This window comes from Bufo gargarizans, chromosome 5 (genome assembly GCF_014858855.1).
Source record: "Bufo gargarizans isolate SCDJY-AF-19 chromosome 5, ASM1485885v1, whole genome shotgun sequence".
In the NCBI taxonomy this organism is placed as follows: Eukaryota; Metazoa; Chordata; class Amphibia; order Anura; family Bufonidae; genus Bufo; species Bufo gargarizans.
The window spans coordinates 343,890,987-343,914,239 of NC_058084.1; positions in this window are offsets into that span (position 1 = coordinate 343,890,987).

Here is a 23,253-nt window from a genome sequence, read left to right on the forward strand (position 1 = left end):
CCCTACAGTTTGTAGATGTCTGGTGGATACTTCATCCACAAGGTAAAGATTATACATTTTTATCCCCCCTCCACATAGGCCCTATAGTCATATAGACTTCTTTCTTGTCAGTCATCACACCCTGGCATGGAAACCTCAGGCCTCTATAGGTGACATATTATTCTCCAACATGCCCCGATCTATTTTTCGATGGAGGTACCTTATGCTATACATAGGCCATGGAACTGGAGGTTGAATGATTGATGTTCTCCTTAATGACGCGGTGTGTGAGGCTAACATTAAGAAAACTAAAGGGGATTTTATACAGACACACGCCACTGGAAAAAGCGCTCCCCTGCCAACACAGTGGGAAGCTCTAAAATGTGTCCTTAGAGGAACCTTCATTAAAATGGTACCAGACTCCATTAAAGCTTTGATAGACCAAAAATATAAAAGGTATCACGATCAGGGGAGACGTTATTTCTATGAATACTCAAACAAAAGTTGCAGACCTGTGGCACGTCTTTTACACCCCAGATCATCACAAACCTTCATTCCCCATATTAGGAAAACAAATGGCAATACCACTCATAACCCTATAGAGATATTGGAGGTGTTTCCCTCATATTATTCCCAATTGTATAGCATTAAGGGCCAATTCTCTGATATGGTTCCTTTATCCATTAAAATGTGTATAGATAGCTATGTCTCAGGAACAGCTCTACCTACAATCCCTGACCAGGATAGGGAGGTGTTGGAAATGTATTTCTTCAAATTAGCTGTGAAGACTATTATCAAGGAGTCACCATCTGAGAAAAGCCCTGGCCCTGATGGCTTTACACCAGCTTTCTACAAACGCTTTGGGGACCTCATATTATCTTTTCTGACAAAGGTCTTCAATAGTATTGGCCCCGAGTCCCCGTTTGCTTCTTAATCCCTGGAGGCCCACATTAGCGTATTGCCCAAACCCGGCAAGGATCATTCCCTGTCTTCAAATTATAGGCCTATCTCCTTGATTAACATCGACATAAAATTATATTCTAAGATTCTTGCAGATAGGTTAGCCCCTTTACTTCCAAATGTGATTCATACAGATCAAGTGGGCTTTCTACGCGGGAGGGATAAAACCTTACTGCTCACAAACTCAGCGCGGTCGAATGCTCTCCCTCTATGTCTGTTGTCGGTAGATGCCGAAAAGGCATTTGACCGGGTCCACTGGACATTTTAGACTCTGTGCTGAGGCAAATAGGGATGAGTCCCAGGTTTTTGAATAGAATAAGCGCCCTGTACTCCAACCCTACAGCTAAAGTACAGGTAAACGGGCTTTTATCTCCATCATTCTCGATCCAAAATGGTACTAGGCAAGGATGCCCGTTATCCCCTCTGCTATATGTCCTAGTGATGGAACATCTGGCCAATGCTATCTTTCAGAATCCATCGATTCATGCCCTTTTGATCAGGGGTTTCCAATATAAAATTGCACTATATGCAGATAACCTCTTACTATATGTCACCCAACCCCACATATCTCTCCCCTCAATACTGAGTGAATTTGAACGCTTTGGTCATCTAAGTAACTTCAAAGTTAATTATACAAAATCTGAAAATTCTAAATATATCCATCCCTCAGACGGAATGTTGTGCCACAATACTTACCTCATTCCTGTTTACACACCAACCATCATCGATTAAATATTTGGGAGTACAGATTCCAGTGGACCCAGATCATTTATTTTATTTTAACTACCGCACTTTTTTAGAGCGGACAATAAAAGATCTCGCCGTCTTTAATAAAAAGGGGTTGTCTTGGTTTGGTCGGATAAACGTCTTAAAGATGGATATCTTACCTCAATTTTTAATATATATTCCAAGCCATTCCCCTAACGCCGCCGTCTTCCTTCTTCCGAAGATTGAGAACTGCACTTACCAGATTTGTGTGGGGTCTCCTCAGCCCACAGATAGACTTTTCCACCTTAACTAGATATAAATCTGCCGGGGGTGGGCCTTCCAGATTTTACACTATATTAAATAACTGCATCTCTCATTAGATTATTAGATTGGCAATACCACGCCGCCTCAAAACAATGGATAGGGTTAGAACAGACTTTTTATCCCCTCCCTCTTAAACACGCCCCATGGATTTCTCCTGAGGTCCGACCACATTTAGATAAACAAAGTACATTGATGCGACAGACCCTTTAAGTATTGGACTCCTTGACACAGAAAGGCATATGCTCCAGAAGACTTAGTCCACTCACACCAATGTTTTGTAATCCGGCTTTCCCCGCCAATACTGGTAGGTACTTTTTCCTCGGCATGCAGGCTATAGATGATCCCTGCTTTTACCACCTCCTTTCAGGAGCCCTGTTATCTTCTCTATCTGAACTGACCACGAAATATCCCGACACAAGGATCTCCTGGTTAGAATATGAACAGCTAAAGTCATATCATCTCGGGGGGGAGCAATGCTCTTTTGTGACTTCCTTATCTGAGACCGAAAAATTATTCTCATTGTCTTCTCCGCCGACGCACCTGATCTCCTTGCTTTATCGGACCTTACTTACTGATTCCCATAGCGACACACTGAGTTATGTATTGTAATGGGAGCAGGAATTGGGAACTGTTATAGAATGCACGGACCAGCAGAAAGCTTTTATATTCTCTCACAAACTCTCAACGGCCTGTTCTGCACAGGAAAAAAAACCTATAAAATATTGTCACGCTAGTACAGATATCCAGTTAGACTACACAGGATTTTTCCCACGGTATATGAGTTGTGCTGGCGGTGTGGAAAGGAAAGAGACACGATGCTTCACATATGGTGGGGCTGTGAAATGGTTAAACCGTTCTGGGACAAGGTCTTTGAAGTATATCGCAGCATCACGCAGAAAGCAGTGGACAATACACCTCAGGTAGCGCTTCTCTCCATCCTGCTGGGCTCCATCGCATCTCAAATAAAGAGCCTGCTGAGATTTTGTATCTCCGCAGCAAGATCAGTAATACCTAGGCACTGGCGCACGACACATGTCCCTAATATGAGGGAATGGTATCAGGAAATACTATATATTGCTAGAATGGAGGAGATTTCGTCAGAAGCAAATGAAGAGTTTTCCAAATACCTCAAGATTTGGTCAAAATGGATAGATTTTCAGGAATCCATGGTTTTTTAACTACCTTCTTGCAACTTGAATGTAGGGAGGTTTTTGTGGGCTGTTTTTTTTTTCTCCACTCTCCTTCTTTCTTATTTCACTTTCCTTTCTCTAACTCTTTAACTCAATCGAGAACATATTGTATGTTGATATGGTACTTGAAAACATTTAATAAAAATGTTTTAAACATATTAGCACCAAGTCTGGCAGCATCCAACTGTAAGAATGTAACTGAAAAGCTGTAACAGTTACTCGCTTCCCTTTGGGTGAACACTGAGGAGCGATAGGAATGCAATATAGCATGTATGTTTCATTATAGTGGCTGAGTTCACAAATGTTGTACTTTTCGATGAAAATTCAATAAAAAGATTGAAATATAAAGGCTTTTTCCTAAAATAACTAAAAACAAAATTATTACCCATTTTGTCCCCCACCAATTCCAGCCTGCCACTGAAATGTTCCTCGATGGTCTTTGTTTGGCTGCATCGATGATGTGCCTATATAACTACACATGCCCACTGCAGCCAATCACTGGCCTCAGGGATCATAGGCCACATTTCTCTTAGGCCATTGGTTGGCTGCAGTGGTGTGTATACATCATGTTAATTCTGCAGCCAAGGAGTGGAAGTAATGAGGTTTTAAAATAATTACTACAACTAAAATAGGTAAAGTGTACATTATTTTATTATTTTTTGACAATTGCCGGGCAGGAGGAAAATTTTAAATAAGCTGGACAACCCTTTCATTCAACTAATAAAAGTGAAAGTGGTTTCTGACAAAAAAACAATGTGTCTTTTTGTGTAAAGGTACCAGTACAGGAGACAAATTTATGAAAGCGTTGCACAGCCCTTGTTGAATTTAGGAGAGGCAAGATATTACATTTTTACTTATTTTCAACTGCTGCAACTAGAGCAGTTGAGCTAATGCTCTATGATAAATAAGGCCAAAAACCACAAAAAAGGCTACAAACAGCTGGATTTCTGAAGTTCACTGAGCAGGAACAAAAAATAACATTGGCCTGTCGCAAACGATCACAATTTACTCCAAAATAAAGACAAAACCAGTTTAATAAATCAGGGCCTTTTTTTCTACAGTTTATAATGCAATGCTAATTTCACAACGATAAAGCTCTAGCATCCTCTAGTGGTAGCTGTAATAACTACAACCAGATGCCTCATGGTTTACGGTATTATCTACTAGAGAGCAAGACAAACAAACTGATGACGATCAGACGTTTAATAATTATTACATAGCACCAATATATTCTGCATTGCACAGTAAATTAAAGATGTTCTGTGGAGAGTTGGACTTAAAAGTTGCTTTGCTCATGCTTTCTAAATATAAGGATTTTTTTTGCAGTTCTGCCTATTTTGCAACTCATTAAATTAACTTTATATCCTGAAATATGGGTAATTGGAGGAAGAAAATAACTGAGGCATAAGAAGTCACAGCTCATTTAAAGGGGTTGTCGGAGTTCAGGGCTGAACCCAGAATAAGCGCCTCTTCAGATACCCTGGGCAGTCACAGATGGATGATGGTGAACAGGAATGGAGCCATATTGAACTGACCCCATCTAAATTCATACCAGCAACAGCCAGGACCGTGCAGCTGCACAGCACAAAAGCAAATTCCAAGCAAAGCAACATGCTAAACTCTGTGGAACTACATATTCAAGAATACACAGAAAACACAGGACACTCCCTGGAGCTACAAATACCAGAAAACTTTGTACAGTGACTGTGCTTGGTGTCGCGCTCAGCTTCGTTCACTTCAATGGGGCTGAGCTGTGCCTAGTCCACGTGATGATGAGCATGGCCTCACCGGCCTAGACAAAGCTGCAAGAAGAGTGATGTGCTACTGCGAGCACTGCTGCCTTCTCAAACAGCTGATTTGGAGGGGTCCCAGGTGTCGGACCCCCACCGATAAGATCAGTGGCGTTGCGAGGGGGATGCGGCAGGTGCGGGCTGAAGTGGGTGACACCAGTGATGGGTTGACACCAGTCTGATGGCGGCGGCAGGGCACAGGGAGATGAGCGCTTCCATTGTGCTCATCTCCATGACGTCATCGCGCCGCCTGAGCCATACAGCATGGGACACAGGCCAGAAGAGGCCTGCATCGCATCACTGACATTGAGGTAAGTATGTTTATTTTTTTATTTTTATTATATACAATACTTTTACTGGCGGGGGCTGTTATTACTGGCAAAGGGGGGGGGGGGGCTGTTATTACTGGCAGAGGCTGTTATTACCGGCAAAAGGGGGCTGTTATTACTGTCGGGGGCTGTTATTACTGGCAAAGGGGGGCTGTTATTACTGGGGGCTGTTATTACTGGCAAAGGGGGCTGTTATTACTGGGGGCTGTTATTACTGGCACAGAGGGGCTCTTATTACTGGGGGCTCTTATTACTGGGGGCTGTTATTACTGGCACAGGGGGGCTGTTATTACTGGCATAGGGGGCTATTATTACTGGCACATGATTGGGGGCACTGTAGGGGCATCTACTGAGGCCACAAAGAAGGGGTATTTTATATGGGCTCTCTGTACAGTACAATTTTATACTGGGACACATTATGGTGGGTACTATGGGGAAGGGGGGAGAGGAGTACTATGGGGTCATCTACGGGGGGCACTAAGAAGGGGTATTTTATACTTGCAAATTATGGGGGACACTGAGGGCATCTACTGGAGCATTTTATACTGGTACATTATGGGGGGCACTAGGAGGAAGGAGGGTGTGGAGCACTATGGGGTCATTTACTAGGGGCACTATATAGGGGTATTTTATACTGGCACATTATGGGGGCATTATGGGGACATTAGCTCAACTGGGGGCATTACAAGGGGGGATTTTTTGCACTGTCACATTATAAGGAGAATTATTACTACTGGGGGGGGGCATTATGGTGGGCTTTATTACTCCCCCATGGTATGACCCCCTAGTAGCAGCACTGGCCTCTCCCTGCTCTGCTATCCCTCTGCCCCTTCTCCAAATCCTTATTATGAAATCTTTCTCATTAGGATAAAACACATCAGCTCCGCCGAGCCCCCGGCCAAAGTGTGGAAGTGGCGTCCGAGATCCCCAAGGGCCAAGCCAAGTAACTGTAAGTTTTCATGTGAAATATGTTTGTTATACACATATAGCCTACACTGTGGAGTCTGTTCTATAAGCACCATTGTTTTGTGGCGGCGGACAGAAAATAATCTGAAAGTGCCCCTCCCGAGACCAGGCTCTGGATCCGCCACTGCGGGGGGCACTAAAAAAGGGTATTTTATACTTGAAAATTATGGGGGACACTGAGGGCATTTACTGGGTCATTATATATGAGGCATTTTATACTGGTACATTATAGGGGGCACTAGGAAGAAGGGGGAGATGAGCACTATGGGGGCATTTACTGGAGGAACTATATAGGGGTATTTTATACTGGCACATTATGGGGGCATTAGCTCAACTGGGGGCATTACAGCAGGGTATTTTTTGCACTGTGACATTATAAGGACAATTATTTCTACTGGGGGGGCATTATGGTGGGCTTTATTACTCCCCCATGGTATGACCCCCTAGTAGCAGCACCAGCCTCTCCCTGCTCTGCTATCCCTCTGCCCTTTCTCCAAATCCTTATTATGTAATCTTTCTCATTAGGATAAAACACATCAGCTCCGCCGAGCCCCCGGCCAAAGTGTGAAAGTGGCGTCCGAGATCCCCAAGGGCCAAGCCAAGTAATTGTAAGTTTTCAAGTGAAATATGTTTATGTTATACACATATAGCCTACACTGTGCCACAAAATATACAGTATACCTCTACACTGTGTAGTCTGTTCTATAAGCACTATTGTTTTGTGGCGGCGGGCAGAAAATAATCTGTAAGTGCCCCTCCCGAGCCCAGGCTCTGGACCTGCCACTGCCCGGTAAGTGATCTGATCCCCAGCATCCCCCCCCCCCACACACTTCAGCGGTCTGCTTACTATCCAATCCCCCCCCCATTACTGCTTGGGTCAATCGGTAGCCTCAGTGAAGGACGTGAAGGGATGTCAGCGGCGCGGCGGCAGGGTGGAGCTTGATGGACGTCCCCTACGTGACTGGTCCGCAAAGGTCAGAACACGATGAGTACACGAAGAAGCGGTCAGCAGAAGAAATTGAACATTATTTGGTGTCTCGGTCAGCCAGCCAGCGAAAGTGGGGTGCACCTGAACTAGGTGAGCTGCTGTCAGGAGGGGGGAAAGGGGGTGCTGGAGCTCTTAGCTTTGGGGGGGGATCTGCTGAGCTAACAGATGCCCCCCTATGGCAGTAGCACACCCATAGCCCCCATATATAGCTAAAAAATTATTGCTTCAGTGGGAGGGGTTGGGGCTTGGGGGGGGGGGTGACACAATTTTCTACCGCACCGGGTGACACCAGCCCTTGCAACGCCACTGGATAAGGCCTCTTTCACACTACCATTTTATTTTTATTTTTTCATTTTGCGGGCCGTTTTTTGCGTTCCATATATAAGGAACCAATCATTTCAATGGTTCCGCAAAAAAAAAAACGGAATGTACTCCGTATGCATTCCGTTTCCATATTTCCGTTTTTCCGTTCCGTTGAAAGATAGAACATTTCCTATTATTGCCTGCAAATCACATTCCATGGCTCCATTCAAGTCAATGGGTCCGCAAAAAAAACTGAACACATACGGAAATGCATCCGTATGTCTTCTGTATCCATTCCGTTTTTGCGGAACCATCTATTGAAAATGTTATGCCCAGCCCAATTTTTTCTATGTAGTTACTGTATACTGTATATGCCATACGGAAAAACGGAACAGAAACGGAAACAAAAAAACGGAACAACGGATCCGTGAAAAACACTGAAATAGCCATACGGTAGTGTGAAAGAGGCCTAAGATTACTTTTGACCTATCCAGTGGATATTAAATAAAGAAATACCACAGCACTCTTTTTTGCAAATCCTTTGTCTGTGTTTTTTGCCGAACATAGCGACGTTTAGACTCTATACAAGTCTTTATCAAGCTGGAGTCAAAATGTCTCTATGTTCAGCTAATCAACCACACAAAGGATTTGCAAAAAACAGCGCTGCGGTTTTCCTTATTTATTTTTGATACCTGCGACCGAAGAGCCAAGGCCCAACACTGCGAGCACCACATACGGATAAAATAGATAGATGTGAACATCTGGTGTGCTGCTGATCTATGTCTTATACGGTCATCATCAGTATACAAATCTCAAACATCTCTTTTAACCCCATTAATGCCCTATACCACTGAAATTATTACTTCACTCTGCTGGTATTACTTTTTATGTAGGACACATAGCTAACTACTATGCTACTACTAAAAAGGGATTCTCTGATGGTGTGTTTAATAGGGGGCTCCTGGCTGTCATTATATGGGAGTGTGCAGTATTTGACAGAAAAACATATGTGTGCATTATTGCAGCATAATCTATATTCACAGTATGTGATCATTAATTATTCACATTCTAATGTCCATCTCAATGGCCTATCTAGAACTGACTGGGCCCCACAGCAAATTTTTCAGTTCCAACACCCCCCTTCCCCAAGGAACACTCACCCCTGCATCTAGAGAAGATAGCTCTCTCAGACCCGGGCCAGGAGCCGCTCCGTCAGTTTCCTACACGTATATACTGTATGTCACTGTATTTACTGTCACTGTATATAATGTTATTGTATAATACTGTTGAGAGGACAAAATCTTTCAGACCTCATCCTGGAGTGGCCCCTTCTGAGTTCGGGCCCCATAACAGTTGCTTCCACTATAGCTATGCTCCTGGTCCACCTATTGATATATATTGTATGTGCACCATATACATAACTTTTTCTATGAACCCCCGAATAAAATCCTTACTGTGCCCCTGAATCTACATCGGATTGAACAGATTTATTTCAAAAGACAAGTGTTCTTAGAAGAGTCGAAAATATTGGAGGAAAAAAAAAAAAAAAAAAAGCTGAATGAAAGATGAATGAAAACAAAGATATGATGACTATAGCATGAAGATCAAAACAAAATACTAGACAATCAGGAAAAACGCAACTCGTATGGTCACGATGAGTCAAAACCTCACTGATGATACATCATAATAATAATAATAATTACAGCTTCAAAGTAGAAGTTCTCCCTCCAGCCGTCAGATGGTTCTGACGACTTTCTAAGCCGAACTGGGGATAATGATAGGTGTAATCTAACCGGTTGCTGCTGACAACATCATGACTTTTATTTCCACGCGTTTCTTCGTTACAACTCCTCCAACTAGATGTTCTCACTAATTAAGCTACTTTTGTGCATTATAATCTCCTAAAAAGAGATTTGCATTATTCATTTGAAATTTTACTTATAGCGAAATGTGCAAAATTTATGAAACAGAATTTATTACAACAAGAGGAGGCAAAATTGTATCTCGATCAATGAACACAGATATGGAGAAAGTGTATCAATAATTTAACTCACGCTGTCAGAATGGGCTAAAATCAAACGTCTTTCAAGTTATCTGTGCTATAGCAAGCCAAATCCCCCGACATACCATGCTGCATTTTAGCAGGCTTCTGATCTACACTGTACACGCACATCACAGTTTTCCCCAGAGTGTCCAAGATCTACATGTGCAGACCGTGCTATCCACTAACCGGAAAATGTGCAAGGTGTCATTTGTATTGTCTTTGAATAGATGCACCGCTGTATCTTATTCAGTGCCTGCCTGTGGAGTGACATGAAAAATGAATTATCACCAGTGACTTTTATATAACAAATATTTATGGGCATCTGTCAGCAGATTTGTAGCTATGAAACTGGCTGACGTGTTACATGTGTGATTGGCAGCTGAAGGAATCTGTGTTGGTCCCATGTTCATATGTGCCCGCATTGCTGAGAAAAATTACATTTGTATATATGCAAATCAGCCTCTAGGAGCAATGAGCTCAGCTCTCTCTGCAATGTCAATGCCTCCCTTGTTCTTAGGGCTCTTTCACACCAGCTGATCCTGTGAGTGTCATCCGCAGCGTGAATGAGAGCCAAGCCGCGCTCCGGACAGCAGAGACACGGGGCATTAACATGACTGATAATGCTCCGTGCCTCTCTGTGATCTCTTTACTACAAAATCACAGTGAGATAAAGTGGTCACTGTGATTTCGTAGTAAAGAGATCACAGAGAGGCACGGAGCATTATCAGTCATGTTAATGCTCCGTGTCTTTGCCGTCCAGAGCGCGGCTTGGCTCTCATTCACGCTGCGGATGACATGCACGGCATCCATTCGTGTGAAACAGCCCTTAGAGGCTTCCTGAGCCCTTTTCTGGAGATCAGAAGAAGTTTCTTTCCTTTAAAGAAAATTGTAAACTTTTTTTCCGCTTGCGCCCCGTATCCTCTGGCCTCGAGAGTCAAGGCCTGGGCATTGTCATTTCCCGGTTACAGGGTGATCCCCAGGACTGGGCATTTTCTTTACCTGCTGACGCCAGTTGTTTAACATCAGTGGAGTTTTTTTTTTCAGGCCCTGGGTACCCTGTATGATGAACCAGACAGGACACTGGTAGCCGAGACTGCTCTAAAGGTTCTGGTTCAGGGCGATCTACCTGCGGAGGAGTATTGCACCCAATTCAGAAGGTGGTGTGTTCCCTCAGGATGGAATGAACCAGCACTTAAGAGTCAGTTCAGGTCATGTCTGTCTGATAGTTTAAAGAATCTTCTAGTGAGTTATCACCTTTCAGAGACTCTAGAGGAGATGTAGTCCGACTTGACCAACGGGTTAGAGAGAGACGACAGGAACGACAGTTCTCTTCTCAGATGGTGGTCCAGCCTGAGGTCTATTCCAGAAACAACACAGAGGAACCCATGCAGGTCGGCATGACTCAAGGGAATCTGCACCGCAGACGTGGAGTGTGTTTTTACTGCGGAGATCCTGACCATTGGATCAACCAGTGTCCTAAGAAGGCCCTCTCCGTTAAGTCTCTCAAGGCAAGGCAACCTAAAGACCAGGTACACCCTGATATTACGAAATGTAAGCTTTTGGTACCTACAGTATAATAATATCTCTGTGGGTTAATAAATGGCCGGGTAAGGCCTTTATTGACTCTGGTACAGCGGCCAACTTTATTGACTCTGAGTACGCCATTAGACTGGGTATTCCAATTTTTTCTCTTCCTATACCTATCCATGTCATGGCTATTGATGCCACTCCTCTGGTATGTGGTATGGTGAGGTCATGTACCTCAGAGATTTCTTTAACCGTGGGGGTGTGCCCTCTTAGTCCTGGAGAACTTACCGGTCGAGGTGGTACTAGGGTTGCCTTGGCTCCGATTACACAATCCCACTATTGATTGGTCCAGGGGGGAGTTGGTGAAATGGGGACCTAAGTGTGACTCTTGCTTGTCTGTGGTACAAGCTGGGGTCTCAGTAGAATCTGATATATTACCCACGGTCATTAGGGAATATTCTGATGTGTTCTCATCACCTACCCCGGAGGTTTTACCACCCCATAGACCTTATGATTGCGCCATAGAGTTAGTAGAAGGTGCCAGGTTTCCTAAGAGGCGTATTTATAATCTCTCTAAGCCCGAACGCAAGGCCATGGAGGATTATATTAAGGAAAGCCTCGGTAAGGGGCACATTAGACCTTCTGTCTCTCCTATGGGAGCGGGGGTTTTCTTCGTTAAGAAGGATGGTGGTCTTTAGGCCTTGTATCGCTTACCGGAAATTGAATAAGATCACTATCCAGAATAGATACTCTCTCCCATTGATTCCGGATTTTTTTAACCAGGTTCTGGGGGCAACCTGGTTTTCTAAGATTGACCTGAAAGGGGCATATAATCTAATCCGAATCAAGGAGGGAGACAAATGGAAGACGGCATTCAATACTCCGGCAGGACACTTTGAATATCAGGATATGCCTTTTAGACTCAGCAATGCCCCAGCTGTGTTCCAAAACTTTATTAATGATATTCTTAGAGAGTTTTTAGGTAAATTTGTCATTGTCTATCTTGACGACATTTTGATATTTTCCCCCGATTTAAAATCTCATGTGTCTCATGTTAGACAAGTATTAGAGGTGTTGAGGGATAATCAGTTGTCTGCTAAACAACAGAAATGTGTCTTTGGTGTATAGGAGATACTGTTTCTAGGGCATGTCCTGACACCTCATACCTTTAAGATGGATCCTGGTAAGGTACTAGCTATTAAGGAATGGGTAAGGCCTTCATCCTTAAAGGCCTTACAACGGTTCTTAGGTTTTGCCAATTACTACCGTAAATTTATTAAGAATTTTTCAGTAATTGCTAAACCATTGACTGACCTTACTAAGAAAGGGGCAGATTTGGAAAACTGGTCTACGGAGGCCATTACTTCCTTTGAAACACTAAAAAGGGCATTCAGTAGCGCTCCCATTCTGATCCAGCCAGATCAGGAGAGACCTTTTATTGTGGAGGTGGATGCGTCTGAGGACGGCGCAGGAGCCGTCCTTTCACAAGGTCCTGCTAGTCTAACTAACCTGAGACTGTGTGCATTCTTTTCCAGAAAATTTTCTTCCACCAAGAGAAACTACGACATAGGGAATCAGGAGTTGCTGGCCGTTAAGTGGGCATTTGAGGAGTGGAGGCATTTTCTGGAGGGGGCAAGGCATTGTGTAACTGTTGTCACTGACCATAAGAACCTTATGTTTCTCGAATCTGCTAAGAGGTTGAATCCCCGTCAGGCTAGATGGGCACTGTTTTTTACTAGTTTTGAATTCTCCATTACTTTCAGGCCTGGAAGTAAAAATGTGAAGGCTGATGCATTATCTCAGAGCTTCCATGCTTTTCAGCCTACAAAGGCACCGCCTGAATCCATCCTACCAGCAAATATCTTTGTAGCAGCCTTAACCCAAGATATCTCGGCTCTCATTAAGGCTGAACAACATCTGGCACCGGCAACCACCCTAACAGATAAGTTGTTTGTCCCCATACAATTTCGTCTCCAGCTGTTGGGTGAGTGTCATGATTGCCTTTTGTGAACATCCTGGTTTTGAGGGCACTAGAGAGCTGGTTTCTAGATCTTATTGGTGACCCACTCTATTTAGGGATGTCAAGTCCTACGTGTCAGCCTGTGAGGTTTGTGCTAGGTCTAAGACACCTAGGACTCGCCCTGCTGGTAACCTATGACCCCTACCCATTCCCAGTACACCCTGGTCCCATAACTCGATGGACTTTATTACTGACTTGCCGCCGGCGGAGGGTAAGACTGTGGTTTGGGTAGTGGCTGATAGGTTTAGCAAGATGGTTCATTTCATTCCTCTGTCTAAACTCCCGAATGCCAAGACCCTGGTGTCTATTTTTGTGAAATAAATTGTACGGTTACATGGTATCCCGGAAAATATTGTATCTGACAGGAGTGTGCAGTTTGTGTCCAGATTTTGGAGGGCTTTCTGTCAAAGATTTCAGATTTCGTTGTTTTTTTCCTCCGCCTACCACCCTGAGAGTAATGGGCAGACTGAATGCCTTAATCAGTCTGTGGAACAATTTCTGAGGTCGTATGTTGCTGATGACCAGCAATTATGGGTTAAATACCTTCCGTTGGCAGAATTTGCTTTGAATAACCGTGTTAATTGTTCTGCTGGGGTCTCCCCTTTCTTTTGTAACCATGGTTTTCATTCCCGTTTTCATCAGGGTCATCCTTCTCCTCCACTTACCCTGAAGCGGATAAACTCTCCTCCGAACTGTGCACATCGAACCTAGAAAAGGCTCAAAGTTCCCAAAAACTCAAGGCTGATAGGAGACGTTCCAATGGGGTGAACTGTCAGGTTGGGGATAAAGTATGGTTGTCCTCCAAGAATCTATCTCTCAAGGTAGCTTCTAGAAAATTTGCTCCTCGTTTTTTTGGACCGTATAAGATCACGGAGGTGATTAATACGGTATCGTTTAAGTTGAAGCTGCCCGAGTCATTCCACATTCATAATGTATTTCATAAATCTCTTCTTAAAAAATACTTTGAACCTGTTGTACAGTCGAAAGCCTCGCCTCCGCCGGTTCTTGTTAATGATGCTGTCGAGTGTGTGGTGTCTAAGATAGTGGATGTCAGGAGAGTGTGTAATTCCTTACAGTACCTGATTCACTGGAAGGGGTATGGACCCGAAGAGAGATCTTGGGTTCCTGCTAGGGAGGTTCATGCTCTTAGACTGGTTCAAAAATTTCATTTAGAACACACTGAAAGACCATCGCCTGAAGTCTTGGGTCCGGTGGCCCCTCGTAAAAGGAGGGGGTACTGTCACGGGTCGCCAAATGCTGCTTAGCTTCGGGAGCGAGGATCTGTGTTTGGCCTCGTTCCCAGGGCGGCTTTGCTAGCTGGGAGGCTCCCTGCTCCTAGGTCTACCCTGAGCGCCGAGCTGATCACTCAGTGCTCGACTTGTCTGTCTGTCGGTCAAGTGACGCTGGCCACGTCACATGACTCTCAGACCCCACTATAAATACAGGCAGCCTGCTGGCCACAGGTTGCCTGTTAATTCTAGGTTCCTGGCTATTTGTTGGACTACTGATTACTCACCTGATCCTGTTCCCTGACGATCCTTTGCCTGCTCCTCTTGTACTGCGCATCCCTCCTGGTATTGTGACCTCGGCTCCCACCTGACTACTCTTTGCGGACTCCTCTGGTACTTCTCTACTCTCCTGGTATTTGACCCCGGCTTCTCCTGACCATTCTTTGCTTAACCCTTTGTACTGTGTAGCTCTCTTGGTTCTGACCCGGTCCGTTCACATTCCGTTATTTGTCTTGTCTGTCTTCCCAGCACGTATCCTAAGTTAGGGACTGCCGTCTAGTTGTCCCCTGTCATTAGGACTTGCGAGGCAAGTAGGCAGGGCCAGAGGTGAGGGTGGAGCGCAGTGGTCACTATCCTCCCCACTGTGTGTATGTGACCGTCACATCAGGGCAACGTTTGGAAAATGCATTGGATATTACCATGAGGAACAAAAAATATTTATTGGAGATTTCCTTTAAAAATATGGTACATTTGGATTATTGTAACTGATTTATGTTATGTACTGGACCAGCAATAATTTACTGCGCCGAATACAATAGTAAACCTTCAATAAAATAAAAATCACAGTGGTTGTTAAGACCCAACTTTCGAAGGAACAGTTCAAACCATTACTGTAGGCAGCAGGATCTAAAGGCCCTAATACACATTATTGTTGCAGGAAACTAACTTTTTGTGGGTCCAGACAACAATCTAATGTGTGTAGGGAGTTCCTGGCATTTGCCAGAAAGGTGATCTCAGGGAAGAGGAGGAATTTCCACACATGATCCATTGTTCCCCCTTGGTATAAACCACTTCTAGAGGTATGTGATGTTGACGCTGCATGCCCATCAGGATTCCTCTGCTCCCAGTGGGCACAGCCGATAGGTCACTTATCCCATATCCCGCTCTAATGCTCTGGCAGCGTCTGTCTGTTCCTTCCCAATGGGCATGCTCATGGGCGTACCTCTAGGCTGACTATTCCAAATTGGCTGTGGCCTACTCCCCCTGCCTGCTGTGCCTCAGTCTGCCTGAAGGGCAAACACTCACTCCAGTTCTTAAAGGGCCAGCGCATGTGCCCTAATCTGTTGAGCCTGTGGTTCATTAGGGAACCTTTCCTTGTGGGAGTTTGCCTGAGCAATAGTTTGTGCCTTTCTTGTTTCCTTGAAGGTGCACTCTTCTGTTTGGTCCATGTACCAATCCCTGCCTGACTACTGGATTTCACCCTCTTCCGCCTGACTACGTCTGCTTGACTCTCATACCAACCCTGTGCTTTCTGCCCTGGTTGAATGTGCTGTGCTCTGCTTGCCATGACCTAGGCTCTTCCACAGACTACAGTTTTGCTTGGTTCATTGGTGCTTCGCACTGCTGTCTCTTGACTTCAGTAGGTCAGCAGTCACTGAACAGAGACTACTTCAAGAATCAGCGGTCTGGTGGTAAGGGTTAAAAGGTAAAGGCCACTTAGATAACACCCTTAGAAGTAGCCCCAAGCCATACCTTTTTGGTGAACAGTACTCAGCAGAATAATATTTACTTCTGTAGCAAAGCATCTTGCAGCGGCTTTCTCCGCTCTGACCCTTGAAAACACATACACTCTTGGCCAAGCCAAGCGTGTATTTATATGGGGGATTTGGGAGAGATAGCTATCACTCGACAGCTATTAAAGGCAAAGGGGCACCTTAAAGGAGTTGTGCTAAGTATTAAGGGAGACCAGCACCAGGAAATCCACTGTTAAACCAGGCACAATGCTAGCCTAAGTGAATGCAATGGTACGTTTCACTTTGCATTCCGTTGCTTTATTCCAGTACTTTTAATCCATACACAAATGAACAGTTCCGTCCACCGAGGGCAGGCCCAAGCCACTCTCTGCACCTTTGTTCCTCCTGCTTCTTCCACCAGATGGAGAAGTGTGGTTCATCACTGCACAGAACACATTTCCACTGCTCCAGTGTCCAGTGGCTTTGTGCTTTACACCATCTGACTCATGGCACTGTGCTTAGTGATATAAGGTTTGCATGCAGTTGCTCGGCCATGGAAACCTATGCCATGAAGCACCCGGTGCATAATTTTCATGCTGATGTTAATGCCAGAGAAAGTTTGGAACTCTGCATTTACTTAGTCAGTTTTGGCAATTTTTATGCACTATGGGCCTCAGCACTTGGCAAACCCGTTCTGTAACTTTACATGGTGTACCACTTCATGGCTAAGGTGCTCTGGTTGCTAAACACTTCCACTGTGCAATAATATTACAGCGGATTGTGGAATATCCAGGAGGAAAGAAATTATGTGCAAATATTTGTCATTAATGATGAACGAACATCGGCCGGGACAGTTCGCGATCGCGATCAAATGTTCACGAACTGCAAGTTCGCAGCGGACTCCATTCACTTTAATGGCAGGCGAACCTGAAAAACCTTCAGCTCATATTTGCAGCCACCAAATACTTAGTAGAAGTGTACAAATAGTCTCACAACATGGACAGTGATATACTAGAGGGGGATCAATGACAAAAATTCCAACAAAAAATATGTATCTTAATCAGGGGACATTTTAATGCGTCTTAAAAGGGAAATTCTCTGAAATGTGCCTTGTTGGAGCCTAGAATTTTTATATTTTAGGCCACAGGAGTACGGGCCTTAAAATTTAGGCAGTCACCTGACATAAAAGAAATTGTGATTATGTGGCTCAAGGTACATTATCCGGTCAATAGATACAAATTTTACAGTAGGCCACTTTATTTTTAACTTTTTTGGGGGGGGCAACTGGTATATCACACCAGTAGAAATTATTTGTTCCAATGGCGTTTGTCACTATCTGTAGCTGAGGTAACGGAGCAAAACCGCAAACCAATGCTGCACTACCCTAAATGCACTATATAGAAAGTTTATAATTGGTATATAACACCCCTGCTTCAGTCAGTTTTTTTGGGGGGGTGACTGGTAAATCACACCAGTAGAAATTATTTGTTCCAATAGCGTTTGTCACTATTTGTAGCTGCAGTATCACAGCAGAACCGCACACGACTGCTGCACAATACAAATCCACTATAATATACGTTCTATGTTAGAAAGTATATTATAAGTATATCACACCCCTCAGTAAGTCACACCTATCGATACCACACCTATACCAGTCCTTAAAAGGACTTTTGTGGTCCTATTAGCTAGCGTTTGGTGCCCCTAACAGTCTGTCCCTGCTCCACACAGCCACCTCTCCCTACACTGGCAAAAGACTGAATGAAAAATGGCGGCCAGATCAGGTTTATTAATAAGGTAGGGGGTATGTCCATGTGCTGAACCGCCTCGAAAGGCTGTCCTGTACCACCTGATGGATGTGTCATGGGTCAAAGTTCTTCACAATGTAAAAGAATATGGCGCCGGCGGACATCTCCATATGTTCGCATGTTTGGCGAATCGCAAACGAGCAAAGTTCGCCGCGAAGCAACCGCCGGGGAACTGCAAGGCCATCTCTATTTGTCATTAACTGATGTGCATGTACACAGCATTCCTAACAATGTATGTCTGCACTGATAGCAGAGGATGGGAGGGCATTAGGAAAATAAAGAATAGTGATCTGGACTCCTTATCTGCAGTACTACTCATATATTACTGCAGATAATAGATTATAGATAATTAGATTCAAGATTGTGGTAATAGATTCAGTGGCTGCCAGGTAATGTTTTCTCTGATTGGAGTCACTCACTTTTCCATATTGCACATAAAGAGACATCTTCCATGCTTGACTTGTGTGTTACAGCAGTCTCAACTTGTGTGTTACAGCAGTGGGCGTGGAGCCACTGTGTCAACCAACAGGTTTGAGTTTGAGCTTATCCTAAGGGTGTTATCCTGGCAGTCCCCTGATTTTCATGCCTGTACCCCTATACAGAGATCTGGACTTTGCTGCAGGGGAGACAACAGGTCGCTACCTCCTGGTCCCTCCAGTAGCCCCTGAGTGGTTGACAGCTGACCCAAGTGGGTCGAAGACAATGGTGCAGAGCATTAAGGGATCAGGAAAAACCCATAGTTAGTAGCAGGCTGAGGTCAGGGCAGGCAGAAAAGGGTCAAAATCAGGCAGAGGTCAGATAATCAGCAGAGAATCAGAGTCAGAAATCAAGCATAGGTCATACACAGGCAGACAAATGGAAGAGTACACCTTCACTGGGACTAGCAGGCTAGACAAGCCTATTGTTTAGACACCCACCCACAGGGGAAGTTGGCTATAGTACCCCAGGATTGTCAGCTAAGAGCCGGGGAGAATGTAGGTGTCCACTATGGGCAGGCTGAAGTGGCCTAGCCAGCAAGCACAGATCATGGCCTGTAGCAAGAAGCAGAAGATGGGATGGCTGCTGGTGGGGTGCCAGGGGGTCTGGGTCCCCAAAGCAGAAATACCTGCAGGAGCGGGGTAAGAGAAGCACCTTTTTGTTGCCCAGATATCTTTAACTTCTCACTTTTCCAGCAACCACTGCATCTTTTACCAGCCTATACAAACTCCCTATCCTGATAATACCTCCAATTTGCTCCTATTAATATACATGTTGTGTGACGCAGTGCCCCCAAATATTGAATGATAGGATGTTGTCAATAGTTACTCACAAAAAATAGAACCACCTAGGCAGCATTTGTAAAAATAATGTGTTTCTCCGAAAAAAGGGTTAGGGCTTATTATTGGGGTAGGGCTTATTTTGGCTCCATGAACATATTTTATATAGACACATGCCAATTACAGAACAGTCCCTGGACAGTGTTTATATTAAATATGACTATAAACCCCCTCATCCATAGGAATGCACCCATATACTGCAGTACATGGGTGCATTCCTATGGATGAGGGGGGTTATAGTCATATTTGCCACACATTTTTCATTCTGGTATCGTATATTGCCCCTGAGCTGTCCTTACCCAAGGGACCTAGGCAGCAATCTACGGTACCAGGGAGAGCAGATATGGCACGGGAGAGATGTAGGAAGCTCCTACAGGCAGCAGAGAGGAGAAGGAGATCCTCCTTCATGTAAGTAAGAACGTGCGGGCTGGCGGCAGTACAGGGCATACAGAAAAGTCGCCAGCCCGCCCAACATGAAAGTGAAGGAAAGCGCGGGCTGCCGGTATAATTTAGCATTTAGTGAAGCCGCCAGCCCGTCAGGTGCTGCTTAGTGCCGCGATGTATGCGCGGGCTGGCGGCTTCACTGAAGGGCCGCCCACAGTTTCATGGCAGCTCAGGAGCCATTAGTGAGCGCTCCTGAGCTGCTGCAACCCGCACATTTCCCCCATCTTCCCTTTATATAAAATAAAATATGGCTGTATCTAGGGCTTCTTTTTGGAGTAGGGCTTATACTTTAAGTCTACTCCCAAAACCTGCAAAATAGCGCTAGGGCTTATTATCAGGGCAGGGCTTATTTTCAGGGAAACACGGTAATAGTGCCAGATAGAGCCCCCAACATAAAAGTGCCAAATAGAGAATGCCCTATATTGTGCCATAGACACTAGCAGTCAGCAATAGTACACCACACAGTGCTATTTTTTGTGCCCACAGACAGTAATAATGTTGAAATTCATAGAGTGTTCTCCATGCCCAATTCTCTCACAGACTGCTCCCCATAACCCCATTACACGGACTGCTCCCCATGCTCTATTTTTACACTGCTCTCTATGCCTGCTGGCCCCCACACCCCCTCACTCACACAAACTAGTCCCATCCATGCTTCCCGCTGTACATGCTCACCCTCTCACAGACTGCTTCTTATGCCCCACTCACAAAAAGCCCCCCCTCTACACAGACTGATCTGCATGTTCACCTCTCTCACAGATTACTTCTTTTGCCTCCTAATCACAGACTGCTTCGTCCCCCTCCTACAGGCTGTGCAGCCCTCCACATAGTCCTCTCCCTATGACATCCTACCTTCTATGTTGCATGGCAGGAAACTGCTTTCTGTTTCCTCCCTACACTGACCATAGAGATCAGTGCAGAGAGGAGAGAGATGTGCAACAGTGACTGTATAGGCTGCGCAGTTCTCTCTATGATTGGGCAGAATTTTATCAGCACACTGCTGGATAATAAAGGGGCAGTTAACAGTGCTAGTGGTGCCCCATTGGGGATGGATACCCTGTGCAATTTCCTGCCACCCCCTCTCCCCAACACGGGTCCCACCTCCCCTTCTTTTTCTATAGACTTCTATGGGCAGCAGCGGAAACCTGATCTATCAGTGAGCTACTAACCTGTCTTCACTGAATAAGGATGTTAGCAGTGTATATTGAGAGTGAATATTCAGTGCTAGGGAAGGATGGAGAAGGGGAGTCTGATAAGTTACGAAGAGGCATTTTTTCTGTAATAAGATATATTACAAAGTTTCTTATCTTTGCTTGTACTATTCATTTATGAAAAAAAAAATACAGTTACTCTTACATATTATTTCAGTTCAAAGAGAAAGGCCACAGTGCTTCATAGAACAAGTGTAGGTCAAAAGTGAACAGTATGAGATCAGAGATACCGTAATAAAAAGATCATCAGAACACAAGACTTATTCAAAACTAGGACATCCAGTTAACCAGAGAGTAGCCGTGCCTCATAAGACTGAATTACAAAGAACTGTTGTCTAGGCAAGTCATATGGAATGGATTAAAACATAAATTCTGGAAACATGTATCAGATTCTGCACATGCGGCTTAGCATGAAGGCCAAACTCATTCCTAATGAAGCACACAAGAGATTGTCAGATCTCAAGTGTCATAATTGATCTCACATTTCAAGTGTCAAAATGGTACAATGATAAAATGTTTGAGTAAAGTAAAGAAAAAAGGACAGCTTACTGTGATGAATTTAATTGAGCGTTGTCAATTAGTAGTCAAAATTAGCTTAGAAAATGTTAATAAAATTCGATAAAACACAACATGAAAATACAGACACAATGTTCCAATGTTCGAGAAGCCCAGCAGAATGCAACTTCTATATTCATGACAGTGGCTTCTTGTGCTCTCCTGATTGCGGTAGAGTGCACATGAGACCATATGACTCGTAACATAAACTAGTAAAGACATGTGCTTTGTGCTAAACGAGTTTGTAATATTTGACTATAACTAGAAAATGAGGTTTCTTTTTAAGATTTCTAAGTCTTCTTAATTGGCAAGGTCTCCATTTTCACCGAACTAACAAATGGCTAACAAATTTGATTACTTTCACCCTGAAATTTACTGTAAACCTCCAATTATGTCTTTCAGTAGATAAAACCAGGAGTTTTTGAAAATAAGTCTCCTGTATTTGACTCTTTTGGATAGCATCATTCATGTATCATAACAAGTATCCAATTAATCTGCTCGACCTGCAGTCCTATAGAAAACCACACATATCACACTAGAAAAGACATTTATAAATACTAGGGTAACTTCATATTTCCACTGTAAAGTATCCCATATTCACTCACAGGGTCCATGCCTGTTGGGGAATATGAAACATTCTACAAAACATGAGATGGCTTTACAGTAATTGTTTTGAAAGGTGGCAGCGCTTGAGCCATATCGCATTCTGAGCAGCTTGCTAAGATCATCTTCATTATTTATTACACCATCTTCCAATGATCTGTGTCTGTGCCAGCAGCATTATAGGTAAAAGCAGTAGTGAAAGTATTTCAAGAGAAATCTGTGCTTCTTGCTGAAAACACATCTAAGAGAGTACCTATGACCCAGTTTTATGCCTAACTTAGAAAATTTTCAAGGAGAGTAAAAAAATATATATATATGAATAAAATGTAACATGTACCTAATGAAAATAATTGTGTAAAACAGGGCACATACGCAGAATTATTCGTGATAGTTTCACCATTTATAATTCTGATATCCAATAATTATATATCAGAAATCAGCAACCTCCGGCACTCCAGCTGTTGTGAAACTACAACTCCCAGCATGCTCCACTCACTTCTATGGGAGTTCTGAGAACAGCCAAGCAAGTGTGCATGCTGGGAGTTGCAGTTTCACCACACCTGGAGTGCCGAAGGTTGCTGACCCCTGTTATATATGATTGCTGTATTGCAGCCCCTGAAAAATGTCTAATTAGTTGTTTATGGTTTCAGGAAATGACAGCAGAAATAAAAATGTTATAGCATTCAAGGGTACGTTCACATCAGTGTTAACAAATCCGGCAGAAAAAAAGCCTGCCGGAGTTCACCGTATCCGGCACAGCCGGATGATGCCAGGAACTGCCGGGATCCCCATTGGCTGCAGCGAGAACCCAGCCGCTTCCTGATCTACATGCCGGATTTTCGGGTGACAAATAATGCTACATGCAGCGTTTTTTTTTCCTGTCCGATAAGTGGCATTTATGGTGGAACAGGCTGCCGTATTTCTGAATGCTAGTATGAACCTAGCATCCGTAGATTATTTTGTTCAGTGTACTAGTGGGATGACTAAGGATTTATTCACACATGGCAACCTTGACATAGTATTGTTACTGCAATTTTGTAACTTGTAAAAAGAAATTATTAATAACCCGACACATGTCAATACACTCTTAGTAAAGACAATGGGGTTATTTATCAAAACTGGTGTTTCATATGGCAGCCTTGATCTAGTTCTGTGCTGGAGGGAGATGGACCTAATTTATATAAAAAAAATAATGAATTGTGCTCTCTGGTGACGCCCCCTGCTTTTTA